The sequence below is a fragment of the Apodemus sylvaticus genome, chromosome 4 (assembly GCF_947179515.1).
Source record: "Apodemus sylvaticus chromosome 4, mApoSyl1.1, whole genome shotgun sequence".
Taxonomy (NCBI): Eukaryota; Metazoa; Chordata; class Mammalia; order Rodentia; family Muridae; genus Apodemus; species Apodemus sylvaticus.
In genome coordinates this window covers 76,060,197-76,082,317 of record NC_067475.1, presented here as the reverse complement: position 1 = coordinate 76,082,317, position 22,121 = coordinate 76,060,197, and positions in this window count along the sequence as shown.

Genomic DNA, 22,121 nt, shown 5'->3' with positions numbered 1-22,121 from the left:
CACTTCTGATCCATGCATTATCCTGTCTTGAAAACTCAGTGTTTAATGTTGAGAAGAGAGTGAGATGCCATCAGTTCAGCAGTTTGTGAGGCCAGAGCTTTTTTTTCATCTTTCAGAGATCAGTGTATCATCTGAAAAGCTGGAACATGGCTACACAAAAACACATTTGTGAACACTTCATCATTAGTTTATCAAGATCCAACCGCCTATGCCCAGTAGCTTCACCTTCAGGCTGTCACCTAGACCTCCAAATTCCAGCTACCTCTCCACTCCTGCTTATTATATCTACCTCTCCACTCCTGCTTATTATATCTACTGATCTGCAACCACAGATTCCCTGCAACACAGAGAAACTGTTTACTTAGAGTCACACCCAGCTAACACAAGCAGCTTGCTAACTCCCAGACCTCCATTGCATTACCACACTCCTCTCAATTTTATCCAAACTGCTGATCAGCAACTTTACATGTAGAGGTTAGTTTCCTTTCTGCACCCATTTTACCTTCTTTTATCTATTTCTCCTGGTAGCTTAGGCCTCTGGATCATACCCAGCTTTCCTGAGTTCCTGGCTTTCCCCATGACTTCCACTGTCTGGTCATCATTTTGCCTACCCTTATCAGACCTACAGTTATGGAACCATACAGATTAGATTTGTTCCTGCACCAACTTCCTATGCCTACTTATTTCTCTTGTGCAAGCAAAGCTGACCTGAGCAAACTACTTCAGGACCTCCACAGTCCAATCACATTTTTATTCCCCCTCACCCCACCCCCTTGACATCCTGTACCCAGTGGAACAGTAATCTTTTGGGAGACTCCCACCACACCCTGAGTTCTACTGTCAAATCCATGTATACCTATTTGGTGCCTGCCAAACCAGGATCACTGAGGTCATGTTCTATCACAATATGTGCTGCAACAGGAACATCCATGGACAAATAGATGGCTAAAAGCCCAGGAAAGTACACAATCTATAGAAGACATAGAAATATGTATATTCAGAGAAGAGCCATCCTACTACATCAAACTCTGCATATCCCAACATAATGCCATGAAATCCTGGGTATCCCTTTTATAGGGTGAACAAATCTTTGGGCGTCCAAACTTGGGAATAATTTTCCTTAACTCTTAAGAGAAGTACCTTTTTTGGCTGAACAACTGCCCCAGAATTAAATGACAGATATATTTCTAGTGTCCACTTTTCTAGAGACTGGTGTAGCTTTGCTATTTTGTGGCATTGCTATAGAGGAAATAAACTCCTATTCAAATTGGAATACTGCTAGTAGTCGCACTGCACACATAAATAAATTGACGTTGACTAGGATAACAGTTTCCATTTTTCTTTTTGTGACAAAATACATGAAAGCACACTGTAAAAATAATTTGTTTTATCACTAAGTTCCAGTGAAGAGTGTATTATATAGAAAATACAGTGGTGTTGCTACCATATGGTATTTTTTTTTACTTTGTTTCTTGTCAGGATAGAGATGAAGAAATGCAAATACTCAGCTATGGATTTCTTTTCATCATATCCTAGAACAGTAATAGCACCCCCAGTTTCGGGTTAGTCCTCTCACATCAATTTCCCTATTGGCAATTATCCCCCACAAACTTGTTTGTTCTGTCATTCTAAATTTCCTTGAATGGAAAAAAATATTACCCACTCACTATATATATCTAATGCAAATTATTTAAAATAATATTTATACAATAAATGTCAGCTAATATAGACCTGACTTAAATCATTTTATCATCATAATTATATGAATTAAAATTAAACTCAGTATTGGAGATATGTCATATCCATAAAAATTTATCAATCCTTCTGGAATCATGCTGACTTTTCAGCAATGTAATATATCAGTTTTTAAAGTGTTTACACATATAGTAATTGCCCAGTGAATAAAATCTGTTAAATTAAATGGCGTTAAGCTATATAATCATTTTTTAAAATATTTATTAATTTAAACTAGGTTTATGTGGATGAATACGTGCACGTAAATGGAGGGGCATCTAACCTGCCCTGGAGCTGGAGTTACAGGTGGTGTGATCTCACTGGTATGAATATTGGGAAATGAACTTGGGAAATTGAGTCATCTCTTCATAAGTTCAGTATGTGCTTTTATCCATTTGGCTATCTCTCAGACTACCTAAATTTGACAGTTCATAATACTGGGTATCTAATTTACCTGTTGGGTCACCCTAGAAACCAGAGAAACATAATTCTCAGTCAGACAGTGACAGTGTATTGAACATAAGGCCCAGGACTGATTGACCAGGCTCATAGTCAAGACTCATAAGCTTAACAGTGACCTGGAGTTAATTTCCTTAAGGACTTTTAAGCCTGAAAACTATGAACAGCTATATCAAGTTATTCCATTCCTCTGTTGAGGGATAACTGGGTTTTTTCCAGCTTCAGGCTATTATAAATAGGGCTGCTATGAACATAGTGGAGTAGGTATCCTTATTACATGCTGGAGAATCATCTGGATAAATGCCCAGAAGTAGTATAGCTGGATCCTCCAGTAGTATTATGACCTGTTTCTGTGGAACCACCAGACTGATTTCCAGAGTGGTAGTACCAGCTTGCAACCCCACCAGCAGTGGAGGATTGTTCCTCTATCTCCACATCCTCACCAGTACCTGTTTTCTCCTGGGTTTTTGATCTTAGCCATTCTGACTGGTGTGAGATGAAATCTTAGGTTGTTTTGATTTGCATTGCACTTATGACTATATATTTACACTACGGAATACTACTCAGCTATTAAAAACAACGAATTCATGATATTCTTCGGCAAATTGGTGGAACCGGTGATTGTCATCCAAAATTTTGAGACCTGCTTTCTGTATTTCAAGGCTCATTCTCAGGTGTTACAATGGTGAATATTTTATGTATGTCTTACAAAGGAGTTTATGAGAGCTTGGAAACAAGACAATCATCAGAAGTGCCAATCTCATGGATATTTCTGTGTCCTTAGTCTTTAATAGTATCTTTTTCTAAGGAGAGACAAGAATGAATAGAAATGTCCCAAATTAATAAGAGGAAAGAAAACTCAGATAGAATAAACACACCCATTCAACCAACCAACTCCCAGCATACAAATGGAGGCACCCTGATTTTCAGAGAGCTCTTCATCTTCCTAAAGACTGTGAGGGTTTCTCACACTTCCATATGGTGAGATTGTATTTGGAAAAGAACGACATATTTTATTCTATGATATTCTACTGTTTTCTGTGACCTATAGTAGTTGAAGCCAGTGGAGCTTCCTTCAGAGAGACAGACAGACAAATAGACATTCAGACAGTCAGACAGAGACAGAGAGTCAGAAAGAGTATATATACTCATTCCAGGGGAAAAAAGCCCATACACATTAACTTTGTACACATTAAGAAGTAAGAAAACAGGAGCTGTCCACATTATTAATATTGTACAAAGGGAAAATTTCCCCCTGAATGGTTTTCAGTGAAGGTTGTTAACTTGTTCTAAGATATCTAATGGAGATAGGACCTGTGTTTCACCTGTCTCCACACATGTCTCCATTTCCCCAGGTTTGAAAAGAGGATACTAAGTATGTTGGAATTTACTTTCTACATGTTCTTTAGTTTTTCGGTTTGCATCCTAGATCTCCAGACTGACTGCAGCCCCCCGCCCCATGTGTGCCCTATATCTCCCGCTTAGTTTTAACTTTCTATCCAAGTCAAGGGCCATCTTGGAATGTGTTCTTTAATAGGAACATTACCTAAGCTAAAATGTTTCCCCTTTAGTGTGAATGGTTCATTTCTTTACCAAAGCTACTATCATTTGCTTTCCCCAAAGTAAACCACACAGGCTATCCCCCAAACACTTCGGATATTTGATGTAAACACTTCTTTAATTTTGTGTCTCTCTGTCATTAGTGGACATCTATATACATCTGTCTACAACAAGGTATCTCATAGTGGAGTCCAGCTGCAGTTTCCTAAGCAGCAGCATCTAACTCTGAACAGAGAAGGGACTGAAGGCTGGTTGACCATGGATGAAAGATGGTGAATTTTGCCTTTGACTATTGCACCCTTTTGTGCCCTTGTGGAAAAACTGAACTTTAGGAAATCTTATCCGTCCATTTTCACCAAGTCTTTGAAATTTTCCTTGTCATATTTTCCAGTAAAAATGATTTTTAACCACATATTTTTAAATGTTATAATGATAAACAACATTATGTTGAGTTAACTTTGGTAACAACCTTGGTCCATCTTACATGGTTTAAAGAATGTAGACATAAATGGTATAAGGAGAGGAATGAACATCCAGCATTTGCTGGATCTGTCTTCTGTCAACTAATACATTAGAAAGTGTGAGAAATATCAAATAGATAGAAAATCTATGTTACCTATGTTGGGAAGAAAGTTTGTTATTCATGTGTAAAACCTGAAATTTTGACCCACTAGAAAATGTCAAAAAGTAAAACATTTTGTAGCACAAGGCACTTAGAAATTGTAAAGAAAACCACAAACCAGTCAAGGTCAACAGAAAGTGCTTCAAATAGGAGGGTTTGGATGAATGTTGGGTAAAGAAAACAACAACAACAACAACAACAACAACAACAAAAACAAAGTAGGCAGCCTCCTGTCATCTGAATCTGTAGAGTCCTTTCCAATGCTGAGGATACACACAGATTGCTTGCTAGAGGAGGTGAAGGCTAGTATTAAAGGCAGACACTGACTGGCCATATGACTCTCCTAGTATAAGTTAATAATGTGGTGATTGTGACAAGTATTGAGTTGGGGTAGAACCAATCATTGCCTCTCTTTTTCTCTCTGTCTCTTTCTTTACCCTCTCTTCCTTTTCTGTTCTCTCTGTGCTTCTTACACTCCATTCCAATCTTTTCCCTATCTTGCTTAATTTTTAATACTGTCCCCTTTTTTGGAATTACACATTTGAACCTGGAGATGGACTGAGAGTAGGATGTGTAGTTCTTTCATTTTCACACTGTTTCTTAACTTCTTTGAGCAAGACACCCTATCTGACACACATCCTGCCACACTTCTAACTATCAGAGCCTTGCTGCATACCCTTTGTAGCTAAACCAGATGGTGTTTGTCCCTCACACAAAATCCATTTGGTTCCTCGTGCTTATGGGATGACCCTTACACCATGATTGTCTGGGCTTATGAATTTCTCTTAGGTGGATAAGTTATTGATAGAATCTAGGCAATGTGTCTTAGTGTTTCCATTGCTGAGAAGGCACATAATTACCAAGGAAACTCTTATGAAGGACAATATTTAATTGGGTCTGGCTTACCGGTTCCCATGTTCAGACAATTATCATCTTTGTATCAACCAGGGCACTGTCTAGGAAGGAGTGGTGCTATATGAGATGAGAGTTCTAGTTCTTCTGAAGGCAAGAAGGAGAATCCAAACTTTCAGTCAGCAAGCAAGATGATCTTGAAACCACCTACATAGTGACACACTTCCTTCACAAGGACAAACCTACTTCAACAAAGCCGCATATCTTAATAGTGCCAACTCCTTCCCGTGACAAGCATGTTCAATGCATTACATTTCATTCCCTGGTCCTCATAAGTTTGATTAAACACATGTATTTATTGGGGACTTACAGAGCCATCATGCAACACAAAATACATTTAGTACAATTTCAAAAATTCACATAGACTACAGCAGTCTCAACAATGTCAAAAGTTCAAAATACAAAGTCTCTTTGGAAATTCATCTAATTACTGAACTGTTATTATTCCATATAAAATCAAAATAAAAAAATCATGTCAAAAACCTCCAATGTATCATGTCACTAGATATATACCACTCTTCCAAAATGTCTTAGTGAAGAAATAATGGATGAAGTCAAGATCAAAACCCAGCTAGGCAATCTTCTAACTGTGCATCTCCATGTCTGATATCAAAATCCTTTTTAGATTTCCAACTCTTTTAATCTTCATTGCCTGTAAGGCAATTCTTTCTTTTGGTCTTGTTCTACTCACTGTTGCAAGATTTCCTCTGCAGGTATCCCATGACTCTTGCATGTCTAAAATCTCATATATGTAAAGAAACTTCAACTTTACAGCTCTTGTTACAATTTCTGAGAAATACATGTGATCTTCTCGAATCTTTCCACAAACCTGAGTCACATCTAGAGCTCTCTCCTCTGCAGCACTCAATCCCATGGTTGACTCTACTCTAGTTCTACTGTTGTCCATGGTGACCATCCTATGCTAATGGCATCTGTAATCTGCTAAAGTCATCCATTCTATGTTTCACCAATAGTTTTCCCAAAGACTCCCTTTATGGTAACAAGCCTCAGCTTTTATGCAACTCCCCTTTAGTCCTGGGCCATCGACTTCTAGTGAGGCTGTACCTTCAGGACTTTAAAACCAGTATCACCTGTGGGATTTTCAGCATTGCCAAGTCTAGCTGTAGCATGAGGAACAACCTTGGCTATCTCTGTAACACAGCTTTGAGCACCCAGAAAACACTTCTCAGAAGATTTCACCTCAGTGATGTTAGTGGATTCTTAATCACTAATTTCCTGTTTCCAGTCAACCAGCATCAATTGTCCCAGCACTCTCCTTCTCCACTGGACTCTAAAGTCAGAGCCCCAAGTCAAACCTGCTGTGTTCTGCTGCTTGCTAGAGCTGTAACATGGTCCCCTTTTTCTATTACATTACCATTAGCATTCTGTTTTCCATCTACCTCACCACCTAAACTTGACTGTTTTGGAACTCAGTCTATAGATTAACCTTCACCTCAGAGATCTGAATGGCCCTATCTCAAAAGTTCTGGAGTTAATGTGGTATACTACCATTCAAGTACTTAAGCATTTTATTTCCTGGTACTTGCTCTGTACCATGATGGTCTTGAACTCACATATCTTCTTGCCTCTTTCTCCTCAGATTACAGGCTTTGACCTCTATGCCTACAAACAAGCTTTTTCATGTCCATTATTCCTCAAGATATGGATCAAAGCCTTTCTCTTCCATTTCAGCATTGTAGTTCATTATAGTTAAAAGTCTAAATAGAATCAATGACCAATTATTAATAATGCATAACTTGATATACTATTCTTTATTGAATTGCAAGTGGATAAACAGTAAAATGAGCCAGCTTAGATCTTGTTCCAAAGCAATACCTCCCTTATCCTCTTTATTTCCTCAAACACAGGATTTAGCTCCATTTTACATCCTGGTTTCCTTTTATTACTTGAACCATACATTTTGAAATTTTCCATTCTATGCTTTCCACCTTTGGACAAAACATCTTTTTAGAGAGTAAATCGGAAGACAAAGTGTATGTTGGTCTTTTCTGAGTCTTCCTTTGTCAATACAATTAGTTATTCAAAATGTCTTTACCTCACCTTAATGTAGACCCTTCAGACAAGGGCAAAATTTAGCCACATTTTCACCCAAATATTGCAAAAACAGTTCCTAGGCCATATATTGAAATTCTTCTATAATAAGATATCTTGTGCCAGGCCTGCACAGTTGAGATCACCTTCAGCACCAATGTCTTCCATATTTCTACAGAATGATGCGCTAATTTTTACTTAAAGAATTCTAATTCTCAAATGCAAAGTGTGAAACTACATCTTTCTACAAACAAAACAAACAAACAAATCAACAAACACAAGAAAACCCACCATGATCAGACTTATTAAGAAAATACTCCAGTCTTAGGTACCAACTTTACTCTTAGTTTCTATTACTGTAAAAAGACATTATCAGCAAGACAACTCCTATAAAGGATAGGAATTAATTGGAGTTGGCTTCCTAGTTCTGAGATTCAGGCCATTATCTTCATAGAGGAAAGCATGGCAGCATCCAGGCATGCATGTTGCTGGAATAATTGATATTTTTGTATTTTGTTCCAAAGTCAACCAAGAGAAGCCTGGCTTCCACAAATCTAAGAGGATGATCTCTAAGTGTATTCCCTCTAGAACACACTTCTTCCAATAATGAAACATCTAGTCCACCAAGGCCACACTTTATAATGGCACCATTTAGTCCTTGGGCCAAGTATATTCAAAACACTACACCAAAGTTAAAAAGTAGTGAAAGGTGATAAATGCTTATATTACTAATATAAATATTATGTCCAGAAAGATGTGTACAAGGCCACATAACTGATGTGTCATTTTGATTTATTGTTGCTGGTGTCCATTCACTGTACAAAATATTGGGTTTCATTGTGACAATTCACATACATGATGGAGTGGTATCTTATTTACTCCTTATAATCACCCTTTCTTCTGTTCCCAGTTATTCACTTCCTCCATCTCCCAATAGTGTGACTTTTACTTCCAGGCCCTGTTTCCTGCACATAGCAAGAAATGTTCCTCTGTGTCAGTCTGGTTCATTTTGTTTAGCATGTCAATTTTTAATTCCTTTCAGGGAAATGTTTTATCAGTTTCATTTTTGAATACAATGCCACTTGTATACTAGATACTGAAGAGATAATATTTTTCTTTAATAATGTTTTATAATCCAGAGTTTATCACCTTCCTGGCCCACCCTTAGAATGTTCCACATTCCATACCTCCTACCCCAGTCTCCATGAGGATATCACCACCCCTCACCCCCAACCCCACCATACCTTACCACTACTGGGGCCTCCATTCTCTTAAGGTTTAGGTGCATCTTCTCTGAGTCCCGAACCAGCAGTCCTCTGTTGTATATATGTTGGTGACCCCATATCAGCTGGTGTATGCAGCCTAGTTGGTGGTTCAGTGTCTGAGAGATCCCAGGGGTCCAGGTTGCTTGAGAATATTCGTGTTCCTATAGGGTTGCCCTCCTTCTCCGCGTCTTCCTGCTTATTCCTAATTCAAGTACAGGGATTAGTAGCTTCTGTCCATTGGTTGAGTATAAATATCTGATTCTTTCAGCTGATTGCTGTGTCTTTTACAGGACAGTCATGATATGCCCCCTTTGTAAGCACATAATAACACCAGTAATAGTGTCAGGGCATTGGGCTGCCTCTTGAACTGGATTCCAATTTGTCCCTGTCACTGGACTTCCTTTTTCTGAGGTGCCTCTACATTTTTCTCCCTGTAGTTCTTTCATTCAGGAACAATTCTGGATCAGAGTTTTTAACTCTAAGAAGGTGACCCCATCCCTCCTCTTGATGTTCTGTCTTTCTATTGGAGGTGGGCTCTCTCCACTGTAGGGCATTTCATCTTGTGTACCTCCATTTGAGTCCTGAGAGTTTTTTACTTCTCTGCTCTCTAGTATATTCTGGAGGGTTCCCTTCACCTCCTACGTCCTGGGGTCTCCCATTTTTATTCTTTCTGCTGTCCCTCAGGTCTTCAGTTCTGTTCTCCCCACCTGAGTAACTGATCATGTTCCCCTCTTCCCCTATTCCACTCCTTATCCTCTTTTCCACCCACGTCCCTCACTCCCTTCCCCATCCTGTGATTGCTTTCTTCTCCCCCCTAAGTGGGAATGAGATGTCCTTACTAGGGTCCTTATGCTTGTTTACATTTTTGAGTTCTGTGGACTTTATCCTGGGTATTCTGCATTTTTTGGCTCATATGTAATTATTAATGAGTATATACTATGCATGTACTTTTGGTTCTGAGTTACCACACTCAGGATGATATTTTATAGTTTCATCCATTTGTCTGCAAAGCTCATGATACCCTCATTCTTAATAGCTGAATAGTATTCCATTGTGTAAATGAACCACTTTTTCTGTATCCATTCTTTTGTCGTGGGACATGTGGGTTGTTTTCAGCTTCTGGCTATCACAAATAAGTCTGCTATGAACATAATGGTACACATGCCCCCATGCTATTTTGGCAGCTTCTGATACACACATAAGCACTGGTATCTATTTACACACCATATCATGATTTCTCATGCTCCCAGCCATTCCTTTCCTCCATTTCCCAACAGTGTGACTGTTACACCTAGACCTTATTTTCCTGCAGATAATTTGCAATGTTCTTCTTCAACAGACTGGTTAATTTTGTTTAACATGACAATATCTAATTCCTTCCATGGAAATGTTTTATCAGTTTCATTGTTGAATAAAACTTCATTTGTGTACTAGTTGATGAAAGGATGAAATTTTATCTATTCATATGTGGATGGGAACCTTACTTTAATTATATTACATAGTCATGTAATAAAAGCAGCACAAGTTTGACACAAAACAGATATGTAGTTCAATGAGATAGAAGATCAAGATAGGAATCCATGCAACTCTTTTATTAGCTTCATTTTTTGACAGTTTGCTGATTTTCAGTTTTTGAGTATGGATTTTTTTTTCCTAGTGCATCATGTGTATTGAAAGTTCTAAGAGACGAAATAAAAGGCAGTGGATCCCTTGAATCTAAAATTATAGATGCTTTTACCTGCCATATATGTACAAGGACTAGAACCCATATTTTCAAGGAGAGCAGACATTGATTTTATTTATTTAACTATGCTTCTCCCTCAGAAATTTGGGTTTATTCCAGATTTTTTATTAAATATTTATTTACATATGATCTTCAATGAAAGGCTCCCCATCCTGCTCTCTTTCAAATCTCATCTTCATATTTCCCTCCAACTAATCCCCTTGGATTTCTTTATGAAAAGGGGAGGACTCACGATGTGTGCCAGCACACCCAGGCATATCAGCTCATAACTATTCTATGTTCATCTTTTCCCACAAAGGCCACCCAAGATCTGCCCAGATAGGAGACACACATAAAGAAAAAGTGGTATAACTGCTACATATAGATCGGGGGCCTACATTCAGAACATACACGTTCGTTGGTTACTGGTTCAGGCTCTAGAGCCTCCACGGACACATAAAATCAACAGCTGACTTCAGGTTTTCTCGTGGACATGTACAGTTTTGAAAAGTTGCTAAAAATGTTAATAGAGTAAAACAGGCATGTTGGGCAAATGGTAGCAGAACACTGGATATCCAAGTGTAGAATAATTAAATTAGATTCTTATCTCTCATTCCACTCCAATAACCACTAAAAGTAATTAGAATCCTAATAAGACTCCAAACTCCAAACTTCTAGAGGAAAAGTTTAAGACTACTTCATTGAGATATAATAGGTAAGAAAAATAGGAACATACCTTTGATTGTTCAATAAATAATGTCAGCATTTGAGAAGTGGGGCCTTATAAAATATATATAAATATTTTATTCAACAAATTATGATATTAAGTGGATGAAGATACAAGAAGATTGGGAGAAATTTTAACAATTCAGAAGAATCTGTGATATAAAAGATGTAAAAAATATAACCAATAACAAAATAAACAATGCTAAAAGAAAACAAGCTTCAAAATGTTATCAGGTGTTCTCAAAGAAGACATATAAAAATTTTCAATGTAGGTTTAAAAGTTCTTGATATTCTTATTCACTTGGAAAATGAAATAAAAACTAATTAGCTTTCATTAAGAAGATAAAAGACAATAAATTATAGGAGCAGGGAGAGGAGATTCCTTCTTCACTATTGATAAGAATGTGAAATGGAATGGCAACTATGTAGATTCTTGTGAAATATGATTCAGACATTAAAGAATATATTAAAAGATAGAAAAATCTGAGTTTGTTGATCAATTAGTTTAACATTGCAAAAAGTTCCCTCTTACCAAAGCAATCTACACATTCAAACCAATCTCCATCATCAAAGTTCCAACACAATTCTTCACAGAACTTGAAAGGAAAAGTTTCAGCTGCTTATTGAAACATAAACAATCCATAATAGCTAAAGCAATACTGAAAAAATGAAAGAAATGCTGGAAGTCTCATCAACTCTAATTTCAAGTTATATTGCATAGTTATACTAAGGAAATCTGTATCATATTTGCATAAATCCAGACAGGATGTGCAATAGAATCAATCAAAAGCACCAGATATAAATCTATAAACGTATAGAAAACAGATTTTTTAAAAAAATATCATCTGAGAAATCCATACCAAAAAATGCCTGTCTTTCTTGCATTATTCTAAATGTTTTCATTTAGAAGAGTACAAATAGAACTATAATTATCCCCCTTCACAAAACTGAATCCCATGTTCATCAAAGACTTTAATATAAAGCAGGTAAACTGAACCTGATAGAATAGAAATGGGAGGATAACATTGAACTTATTGGCAGTCTCTTGAAGAAATAGCTGATATGAAAGACACCAAGGTCAATAATTAACAAGTGAGACCTAATAGAACCAGAAAGCTTCTGGAAGGCTAAGGATGTCCTTCAGATTAAGAGGTGAAATACATATAAAACAGAAAATGATTTCTACTAACGTTATACCTGATGAAAAAGTATCATTATATGGTAGAAAGAAGATAGTAAGCTTTGTATGAAGAAAATATATAATCCAATTACAGAATGGGACACATATCTTCACAATGTTCAATAAAACTCACATGGCTAAGAGACAACAAAACAAGCAAACAGCAAACAAACAATTACCTCCCACATCATCCTTAGCAATCATGGCAATGCAAATGAAAACTACTTTGAGATTTCAGTTTATACTTCTCAAAGTGGCTTTAATAAGCAGAACAAGTAATAAATCATGCTGTTTTTTCTATGGAGCAAGGAAAACATTTCTATATTTCTGGTGGTTGTACAAACTCATAAGTCTAATAGAAATCAAAAATTCATAAGTATAATAGAAATCAAAAGAATCCCATTTGTAATGGGATACAGTGTCTTCTTCTGGTATGTCTGAAGACAGTGACACTTACAGTGTACATGTACGTGTCTGTGCCATTGTGTGTGTGTGTGTGTTTGTGTGTGTGTTTATGTGTGTGTAATAAATCTTCTGAAGAACTGTTGGAAAATTTCTATCTCAAGATGCATCTATAGTAATTATGGGATCTTTAATCCTACAACAATGATACTTGTTTAACCATATTTGTTGTGGCTTTATTCACAATAGAAAGAAAGTAAAAACAACCTAAGTGTGTCTAAAGAGAAGAATGTATAAAGGGACAGAGACAGTCTCTCTCTCTCTCTCTCTCTCTCTCTCTCTCTCTCCATCTGTCTCTGTCTCTCTGTCTCTCTTTCTGTGTGTAATAAATCTTTTAAAACATAATAAATAAATAAATAAATAAACATGTGAACTCCTTTATTTTTAATGCTAATGTGGCAGTTGCCTCTCTCAAGAAATAAAATATGGTTTTAACAAAAATGGGTCTCATAAAAATAAATTTAAAATGAACATAAGTAATCAAAATAATTAAAAAGGGAATATCAAGAATTGTTCAGCTTCCATGTGTATCTGGGATTTTTGTTGTTTTTGTTGCTATTGAAGATCCTTATTCCATAGTGATCTGATAGGAGGCATGGAATTAGTTTGGATCATCTTATATCTGTTGAGGTCTGTTTTGTGACCAATTATATGGACAGTTTTGGAGAAGGTACCAGGAGGTGCTGCGAAGAAGGTATATTCTTTTGATTTAGGATGAAATGTTCTCTAGATACCTATTAAATCCAATTGGTCCAAAACTTCTGTTAGTTTCACTGTAACTACATTTAGTTTGTGTTTTTCTGATCTGTCCATTTAAGAGAGTGGGTTGTTTAAGTCCCCCACAATTATTATGTGGGGTGCGATGTGTGCTTTAAGCTTTAATAAGGTTTCCTTTACAAATGCAGGTGCCCTTGCATTTGGGGCATAGATGTTCAGAATTGAGAATTTTTCTGGATAGATTTTTCTTTGATGAGTAGAAAGTGACCTTCTGTATTTTTTTTGATGAATTTTGATTGAAAATCTATTTTATCTGATATTAGAATGGCTACTACAGCTTGTTTCCTGGGACCCTTTGCTTGGAGAACTGTTTTCCAGCCTTTTACTTTTAGGTGCTGTTTATCTTTGATATTGAGATGCTTTTTCTGTATGCAGCAATATGTTGGGTCTTGTTTACTAATTCAGTCTATTAAACTATGTCTTTTTATTGGGAAATTGAGTCCATTGATGTTAAGAGCTATTAAGGAATAGTGATTGTTGCTTCCTGCTGGTTTTGATGTAATTTTTAGGTTTGTGTGGTGATCTTCTTTTTGGGTTTGTTGAAAGAAGATCACTTTCTTGCTTTTTCTTATGTGTAGTTTCCCTCCCTTTGTTGGTGTATTCCATTCATTATCCTTTGAAAGGCTGGTTATATGGAAAGATATTGTGTGAATTTGTTTTTGTCATGAAACACCTTGATTTCTCCATTTATGGTAATTGAGAAATATGCTGAATATAGCAGTTTGTATACCTTGGTCAAGGAAGAAATAAGGAAAGAAATCAAAGTCTTTTTTTGAAATTAATGAAATTGAAGGCACAACATACCCAAGTTTATGGGACACAACAAAAGCAGTGCTAAGAGGAAAACTCATATGGCTAGGTACCTACAAAGAAACTAGAGAGAGCATACACACACAGTTTAACAGAACTTCTAAAAGCTTTAGAGCAAAAAGAAGCTAATATACTCAAGAGGAGTAGAAGGCAGGAAATCATGAAACTCAAGGCTGAAAACAACCGAGGTAAAACAAAAAGAACTATACAAAGAATCAACAAAATCAGGAGCTGGTTCTTTAAGGAAATCACGAAGACTAACCAGAGGGCACAGAGACAGTACCCAGATTAACAAATCAAAAATGAAAAGGGTAAAATAACAACAGAGGGCACAGAGATAGTACCCAGATTAACAAATCAAAAATGAAAAGGGTAAAATAACAACAGAAACTGAGGAAATCCAAAAACTTATCATAACCTACAACAAAAGTCTATATTCTACAAAACTGGAAAATCTGAGTGACAGTCTCCCAACCAAAAAAAAAAAAGCACAGGACCAGATGGCTTTAGTGCAGAATTCTATCAGACATTCAAAGGCGACCTAATTCCAATACTCTTCAAACTAGTCCACAAAATAGAAGCACAAAGAACATTACTCAATTTGTTTTATGAAGCCACAGTTTTGCTGATAACAAAATCTCACGAAGATCCAACAAAAAATAAGGGAACGTTAGACCAATTTTCTTTATGAATATCGATGCAAAAATAATCAAAAGAAAATTCTTGCCAAGTGAATCCAAGAACACATCAAAACGATCTTTCACCATGATCAAGTAGGCTTCATCCCAGGGACAGGGATGGTTCAATATATGGAAATCCATCAATGTATTTCCATTACACAAAGAAATTCAAAGAAAAAAAGACACATGGTCATTTCATTAGATGCTGAAAAATAATTTGATAAAATTCAGCATTCTTTCATGTTAAAGGTCTTATAAAGAACAGGAATTCATGGCCCATACCTAAACATAATAAAAGCAATATACAGCAAACCAGTAGCCAACATCAAACTAAATGGAGAGAAACTTTAAGCAATCCCACTAAAATTAGGGACTAGACAAATCTGCCCCCTCTTTCCATATTTATTCAATACAGTACTTGAAGTTCTAGCCAGACCAATTAGACAACAAAAGGATACTAACTCTAAAGGAAGAAGTCAAACTATCACTGTTTGCAGATTGTATGATAGCATACTTAAGTGACCCAAAAAACTCAACCAGAGAACTCCTACAGCTGATAAACAACTTCAGCAAAGTGGGTGTATATAAAATTAAATCAAGAAAATCAGTAGCCTTCCTGTACTCAATAGATAAACAGGCTGAGAAAGAATTTAGGGAAATGACACCCTTCACAATATCCACAAACAATATAAAGTATCTCGGTGTGATTCTAACCACACATGTGAAAGTTCTGTATGACAGGAGCTTCAAGTCTTTGAAGAAAGAAATTGAATAAGACCTCAGAAGATGGAAAAATCTTCCATGTTCTTGGATTGGTAGGATTAATATGGTAAAAATGGCCCTCTTGCCAAAAGCAATCTACAGATTCAGCACAATGCCCATCAAAATCCCAACTCAATTCTTCATAAACTTAGAAAGAGCAATTCTCAAATTCATCTGGAATAATAAAAAACCCAGGATAGCTAAAACTATCCACAACAGTAATAGAATTTCTGGGGGAATTAGTATCCCAGACCTCAAGCAGTATTACAGATCAATAGTGTTAAAAACTGCATGGTGTTGGTACAGTGACCGACAAGTTGATCAATGGAATAGAATTGAAGACCTGGAAATGAACCCACAGAATTATGGTTACTTGGTCTTTGACAGAGGAGCTACAGCCATCCAGTGGAAAAGGATGCTTTTCTTTTCTTTTTTTCACAGACAGGGTTTGTCTGTGTAGCCCTGGCTGTTCTGGAACTCACTCTGTAGACCAGGCTGGTCTCAACTCAGAAATCTGCCTGCCTCCATCTCACCTCCCAGAGTGCTGGGATTAAGGGGTTCACCACCAATGCCTGGCAGAAAAAAAGAGCCCTTTCAACAAATGGTGCTGGTTCAACTGGAGGACAGCATGCAAAAGAATGCAAATTCATCCATTCTTGTCTCCTTGTACCAAGCTCAAGTCCAAGTGAATCCAGTACCTCCACATAAAACCAGACACACTGAAAGTAATAGAAAAGGAACTGGGGACGACCCTTGAGGACATGGGCACACGGGATAATTTCCTCAACAGAATACCGATAGCTTATACTCTAAGATCAAGAACTGACTTGAAAAAAAAAAAGAACTGACAAATGGGACCTCATAAAACTATAAAGGTTATGTAAAGCAAAGGACATTGTCAAAAGGACAAAATGGCAACCAGCAAATTGGAAAAAGATCTTTACCAACAGTACATGTGACAGAGGGCCTTTATCCAAGATATACAATGAACTCAAGTAGGTAGACTCCAAAGAGCCAAATCCCCCCCCCTTAAAAATGGGGTACATAGCTAAACAAAGAATTTTCACCTGAGGAATATTGAATGGCTGAGAAGCACCTAAAAATGTTCAACATCCTTAGTTATCAAGAAAATACAAATCAAAACCAACTTGAGATCTCACCTCATACCAGTCAGAATGGCCAAGATCAGAAACTCAGGAGAAATCTGGTGCTGGCAAGGATGTGGAGAAAGAGGAACAATCCTCCACTGCTTGTGGGGTTACAAGCTGGTACTGCCACTCTGGAAATCAGTCTTGTGGTTCCTCAGAAAACTGGGAATGATACTTCAGGAGGACCCTGCTGTACAACTCCTGGACATATACCCAGAGGATACCCCAACATGTAATAAGGATACATGCTCCACTGTGTTCATAGTAGCCCTATTTATAATAGCCAGAAGCTGAAAAGAACCCAGATGTCCCTCAACGGAGGAGTGGTTACAGAAAATGTGGTATATGTACACAATGAAATACTATTTAGCCATTAGAAACAACGAATTCATGAAATTCTTAGACAAATGGATGGAACTGGAGAACATCTTCCTAAGTGAGGTAACCCTGTCTCAAAAGAACATCATGGTATGCACTCACTGATAAATGTATATTAGCCTAGAAGTTTGGAACACCCAAGACACAATTCACATATCAAATGATGCCCAAGAAGAAGGAAAGAGTTGCACCTGGAAAGGTTTAGTGCAGAAGTGTTGGGCAATACCAGGACAGAGAAGTGGGAAGTGGTGGATTAGGGAACAGAGGGAGGGAAGAGGGCTTATGGGACTTTCGGGGAGGGGAGATCCAGGAAAGGGAAAATCACTTGAAATGTAAATAAAGAATATATCGAATAAAAAATGAAAAAAAGGAATATAATGTGAGCAAGCATCCATGTTATGGAAGTGAAGTAAATATCAGAAGAAGTAGAAGAAAAGGAGGAGGAGACAAATGTGGAGGAGGAGCAACAGGAGGAAGAGGACGTGGTATTGGGCTAATAAGTGTTGTTTGTAATTGGACAAACTTGGCAAGCCTCTAACTGCTTTGTGAAACTCAATAATGGGCCTCACCAGTGCCATTTCCAGCAATGTTCGGAAATCAAGAAAATCAAAGTGGGAACATCTTGTGGCTACTGCTGGCAGAGCAGCTACTCATTTAAGGATGAATCAAAAAATATTTATTGTTATTGTTTAATTGGACATTTTCTTGATTTACTTTTTGAATGTTAGCCCCTTTTCTGATTTAACCCTAAAAATTACCTATCCAATACACCCAATCCCTGGTTCTATGAGGGTGTTCACACACACACACACACACACACACACACACACACACACACACACACACCTTTTTGATTTGGGATATTGGTCCCTGATGGCAAACTCTGCCATTCCTCAAACTCCAGGAACCTGCAGGGGAATGCCTGAATAAGATTCTTAGAGTCCCTGGGCACTACTCCTCCTATCAATTAAGCTGATATAACTGAATTTGTAGCCATCATTTGGCTTAAACTCCAGTCATGTCTTTTATCCTGACACTCATCTTCCCCGTCTCATCAACTTCCATTTTGCATAACAAAGTACACATCGGATAGAGTTCTCTCTAAGTGAATATTTTTCCTTGTGGGAGAAATTCTGAGTTCTCATCAATGACATGATGAGGCTTTAATTGATATACTCCTTCCATCATGGAAAATTATATGAAAATATTCATGTACTTGATATACTCTCTGATTCAAATAGAATACTGAAAATGCAAAGAACGACTTTTCAAAATGTCTTTTTTAAAAAAAATTATGAAATTAGGGTGACATTTGATGGTAGGTAAGCACAATTAAATATACTATGTCACACTATTTGTAATATAAAACCTGAGGACCTTCATTATATGAGATGATTTGGACAAATGACATAACCAAGCTTTTCACTTTACAATTTAGATCAGTTGGAGTGTCTTGAAGAATAGCAAAAAGTCAACAGAGGGCATAGGGGATGGAACATGGCAATTGCTTTTTATTTTGATTCTTCCTGTATGAAATCGTCAATTGTATATTTATATATAATCATCTTCTCTAACTCCAAATTACCTGCATTTGAATACTTCTTTTTTCTCTAGAAATACATAGTTGTAGAATAATCATCTAAGTTATTAGAATAACTTTCACTCAATCCATGCATAGTTGAAATCAGCATAACTGAATATTTGCACAGGGTATATCACAGAGAAGCATTAGCTTGTTTATTCAGAAGTATTCATAGCTTATTGGAAATTGATTGCTGGATTTTAATATTGTTCAATAAGATTTGAATTTTTATTCTGTTCTAGATGATGATTTTTCTTCTGTATTCTTATGCTACATAAATCCTTTTAAGTGAGTTAAGAAAAAAATAACTATACACAAGGCACATAACAAAATACTCTTAATTATCACCACGTTTCCCTATCATATTGTGCAAATGTCAAGACCTGGCCTATTAAAATGTCTTTGAGAGCCGGGCGGTGGTGGCGCATGCCTGTAATCCCCATACTCTGGGAGGCAGAGGCAGACGGATTTCTGAGTTTGATGCCAGCCTGGTCTACAGAGTGAGTTCCAGGACAGCCAGGGCTATACAGAGAAACCTTGTCTCGAAAAAAAAATCCAAAAAAACAAAAAAACCAAAAAAAAAAAAAATGTCTTTGAGAACACTTTACATACATGGATGAAAATGTCATAATGAAGCTTCTTATTTTGTACAAGTAAAATATGCTAAAAATTCTAAGATTTCAGATCCTGAAATGCAAACCTGTGATTTCTGAACCATTATGATGAATACTTTGGAGATTGTAAGTGACCACAAGCACCTTGATATCCCCTTGGACATTCACTCTCCAGTCATTTCTTACAATCCGTCATCAGACCTGTGGATCCTGAACTGTTAGTTTAAGCTACCAATCTGATCTCTGAGGCCCTGTCCCAAGCCATTCTACTCTGAATATCCTGCAATAACAGCAGGGCATTCATTCTCTTGCCATTTCCTTTTCTACTTTCACCAGATGTGTGACTCTTGAACCATACAGGTAATCTTTCCTTCCCTAACCAATCTTCCCTGATCATTCTGTCCTCTGGAAAAAGCCAAACTTCCTGTGCAGCCTCCTAGCTCAGAGAGACTGTTGGACCTGAAGGGGCTAGTGTCCAAGTGCCCTTTCTCACAAAGACACAGAGACTGAGATCTCTGCAACCAGCATGAAGTTTATTGATCCAATGCATTGTGGTCTCCCTGCATGCAGGGCAAAGGTAACCTGGAAGTGACATTGTAGGCAGTTTTTATACATTTTAGAGGTGCTAGTAACATCAGTCAAATTTCAGTTTAAACCCATTAGCAAACATCTGTAAACCATTAACGTTTAGATCTGCCTGGAATTTCCCAAAGATCAGGTAGTTATCAGTTAATATGATCTTATTTAGGAATATCTTGTGTGTGGAGAATGGAATTTGGCTAATTTTTGACTCCATGGAGGAAAAGGAAACTGTAAAGAGAATATCTAGCAGAACCACAGAGGGTATCATAACATCTTATCTCTTAAGCATATATTGATGGTGTTAAGTCTTAAGCATTTATGGATGGTATTAGCTCTTCAGCCTTTATGAATGATATTAACTCTTAGGCATTTATGGTTGGTATTCTAACATCTTAACTCTTTTCTTTGTGTAGGGTCTGATCTGTGGGAAGGCAGCAGGAACCCTGAGGAGAGTCTACAGGGTAAAGCTGCAGAAGCCCCGGGGAAAGTTCCCTTTTAGCATAACTATATACATTAGGACCTCAATGATGGTGAACTACGCCTGGGCAGGGCACAGCCAGAGGAAACTGGTGGAGGTCCGTAGTGGTCGCTGGTTCCACAGCCATTACTTCTGAAGACCTCCATTCTCCAGCCAACTCTCCACCCACTATTATCCATGACCCTAGCTCCTGAATTATACAGATCTACAGGTCCTGAACCTTATAGAGTGCAGGTCCAGAACCACACAGTCCAAGGATACTCATCAGAGGCCAGCTACTTCGGGCTACCAGGCTTAAAACCCATCTCAATGCCAACTACAACAAAAACATCTAAGGCAAAGGTCATTCATATTGTTAAAATCCATCCAAAGAACACAATCAACAAAATCCAGGGCAATATGTCACCTACAGAGCACAGCTACCTCACTACAGCAAGCCCTGGATAAATAAACAAAACTGAAACAAAAGAGAATGTCCTAAAATCCAATCATCTAAAAATGATATAGACCTTTGAAGAGTAACTGAATAGATTCTTAAAGAGATACAGAAAAATATCATTAAAGGAGTATATAAAACTTAAAAAAATTGTTCAAGATCTGAAAACAGAAATTGAAGCAATGAAGAAAACACAAACTGAGAAATACTGGAGGTGAAAAACCCACAAAAAAGAACAGGAACAACACATATAGGCATCACCAAAAAAAAAAAAAAATACAGGAGACAGAAGAGAAAATATTAACCATAGACAATATAATATAAGAAATTGATCCATCAGTCAAAGAAAACATTAAATCTACAAAGTTCTTAACATATTCAGAAAATAAGAAATACCATGAAAAGACCAAACCAAAATTAAAAGGAATAAAAGAAGAGAGTGTTCCATTTCCAAGAACTAGAAAATATTCTCCACACAATCATAGAAGAGTTACCCACCCACACCTACAGCTAGCATACCTTGCAAGCGTTCAGCAGAAAGCAAAGACAAAAGTGCATATCTTGTGCCAATACCCTCTTCAACTGACTCAACCCCAGCTGACACAGGAACCTCCTCAGTATATGAGCTCCAGCATCTTCTGGCCTGCTTCCTACCCAGACCATATCAGTGGCCAAATACAGACCCATACACTCCAGCCTGCTTGCCTCCTAGGAGGTAACCAAAGACACAGCACAGATGACAGGGGTCCTGAACTCCACCTTTCTACTAGACTGCTTCTCCACAAGGACCAGTTCAGTGGGCCAAGTAACCTCCCAAACCCCACAGCCTGTCTATCATGGTAACCTGGAACACAGGAGGCTATCACTAACCTGAGAAACAAGAGCCCTACCTTAACCAGAGATATCACTGTCTGTCTCAAAAGAGAACAGCTCTAGTCAGAGACACCCAATACAGTTAATACTAGAGATAAGCAGATGGCCAGAGGCAAGCACAGAATTATAAACAACAGAAACCAATTCAATCCAGCACCAGAAGAAGCCAGTTATCCCACCTTAGCAAGTCATGACTATGCCAACAGCCTGAAAAACAAGATAATGACTTAAAATCCCATATCAAGAAGGTGATAAAGTCATTTAAGGAAGATAGAAAGATTATCTTTAAAGATATACAGGATAACA